The following is a 2,419-nucleotide window of genomic DNA, read 5'->3' on the forward strand; positions in this document are numbered from 1 at the left end:
GGGAACCTGCTTCTCTCTCTGCCTATGTCTCTGCCTCTGTGTGTCTCTTATAAATACATAAATAAATAAATAAATAAATAAATAAATAAATAAATAAATAAACTTAAAGAAGAAAGAAAAGAAAGAAAGAAGAAAAAGAAGAAAGAAAGAAAGAAAGAAAGGAAGGAAGGAAGGAAGAAAGAAAGAAAGAAAAAAGAAAGAATAACAGGAGGAGAAATATCAGTAAAGGCTTTGTGAATAAGGAAGCCATTAACTACGAGCTACTGGGGCTCAGTCCTGCTGGGAACCCTCTCAGAAACTGAGGAACTTGCTTTAGAATCAGGACAAAAGTGGGGAGAAGAGGGTGCGAACTGCAAGGAAGCATGTGCTCTCAAGGTCAGCCAAGTCCAGTCATGCAAAATAGAGTCACCCCTGCTCTGAATTATTCTACTGTGAAGACTGCAGCATTTACCCCTTGATTTCCATCTCATACTGGTTGTGAGTGACCCCCCACCCCCATGCCAGGGGTCCTGATGTCCCTGCACTTCTGGGCTGAATCTGTCTGAGGCTCTCTCTTCAAGCTTCTCGGGATGCCAAGAAAGCCCCTAGGCAGGGCACCTGGGTGGCTCAGCGGTTGAGCGTCTGCCTTCAGCTCAGGGCGTGATCCTGGAGACCCGAGATCGAGTGCCACATTGGGCTCCCTGTGTGGAGCCTGCTTCTCCTCTGCCTATATCTCTGCCTCTCTCTCTCTCTGTGTGTGTCTCTCATGAATAAATAAATAAAATCTTAAAAAAAAAAGGAAGAAAGAAGAAAGAAAGAAAGAAAGAAAGAAAGAAAGAAAGAAAGAAAGAAAGAAAGCAAGCCCGCCCCTAGGCAGAGACAAAGCAAAGCAGGTGCTGGGGTGGGAAGCTGTCCATGCTCTGGAAACCGTCTACAGCAGCTGCCAGTGAGCATGGGTAGGCAAAGGGGACAGGAGCAGGGCATTGACTGCATCTGTGACATGCTCAGCATATACCAACAGTATCTTGAATCCACATCAAAATTACGGAACTTGTGTGCAGACCTCAGTATTGGTAAATATGTGGGCTTCCCATAACTCAACCAACATCTCAAAACTCAAGGCAAGTTGAAGGCAAAAGCATTCTGCACTTCGAGGTACAGAATTTAAATGCTAAAGTTCACATCATCATGTAGTGAAGAACTGGAAAGACTGGACAGATAGGCCACACGTAGGTGTTGTGGCCACAGCCCCAGCTATCAGCCTACAGCCAGTCGACCTCCTGATAGATTAATGAGCAAGCCTTCAGGTGATCCCAGCCTGCAGCCTTTGAACTTCTCCAGAAGACATGCAACAGAGAGGAGTTGGTGTTCTGAACCCTGCCAAAATTAGAGATTTGTGAGCAAAATCAATTATTGGTTTTGTTCTCAGTGTTATCTTTGGTTGGCTTTTTTGGTTGTGACACATACTAGAAACAGTTGTCCATTTTCCCAGGATACTCCTGAAGATAAGGACAGTGGCTAATTAACTAATGAAGGTGCAGAACCTGGCATATAGTAGGTGCTCCACATGTACTGAATGTGGGTGAAAGAATGGAATATGGTTCCAGCTTTTTTTTTTTATGATTTATGTATTTATTTTAGAGAGAGAGTGAGAGTGTCGGGGAGGGGGGCGCAGAAGGAGAGGGAGAGAGAGAGAATCTCAAGTGCAATCCCCACCAAGCCGTGTGCCCAACTAGGGGCTCGATCTCATGACCCTGAGATCATGACCTGAGCTGAAGTCAAGAGTCGGACGCTTAACCTACTGAGCCATCCAGGCGTCCCAAATATGGAATGCTTCATGAATCTGTATATCATCCTCGCGTAGAGACTATGCTAATCTTCTCTGTATCATTCCAATTTTAGTATATGTGCTGCCAAAGTAAGCACTCCAGCTTTTGAAAAGCCAGTTCAGAGGAAGAATGAGCATCCCTGAAAAAAAAAAATGGAGCCACGGTTTTTGGGGTTTTTTGTTTTTTGTGTTTTGGATTTTTTTTTAGTAAAGTTGACATACAATGTTACATTACTTTCAGGTGTACAAGTTAGTGATTTGACACATTTATATACTGCACTGTGTTCACCACAAGTATAGCTACCATCTGTCCCATTACATCCTACCAGAATATCACTGACTATTCCTTATGCTCTTCTTTTTATTCCCATGACTTACTCATTCTGTGACTGGAGGCCTGTATCTCCCTCTCTCCACTCATTTTGCCCAACCCCCACCTCCAAAATGGAGCCATCTTTGAGATTTGGGACTTGCTTTGAGGAAAAGTTACTATTGATAAGTCCCCTAGCTAAAAGCAGGTCTCTGCCTCCTGACAAAAGGTCTGTCTCTGTGTCCTTAGCTATAGAATTCAGTTGCTCAGAATGAAGAAAATTATACCCACCTATAAAGTTG

At 43.6% G+C, this 2,419-nt stretch overlaps 1 non-coding gene across 1 annotated transcript; it reads right to left on the reverse strand.

Moving 5' to 3' along the window:
- Positions 1–1,798: 1,798 nt before the first annotated feature.
- LOC144322896 (U6 spliceosomal RNA) lies at positions 1,799–1,905 on the reverse strand. Its single transcript, XR_013388493.1, has one exon. It is a non-coding gene; the product is annotated as a U6 spliceosomal RNA (small nuclear RNA).
- Between the last annotated feature and the right edge of the window lie 514 nt (positions 1,906–2,419).

The sequence above is a fragment of the Canis aureus genome, chromosome 10, assembly GCF_053574225.1.
Source record: "Canis aureus isolate CA01 chromosome 10, VMU_Caureus_v.1.0, whole genome shotgun sequence".
Taxonomy (NCBI): Eukaryota; Metazoa; Chordata; class Mammalia; order Carnivora; family Canidae; genus Canis; species Canis aureus.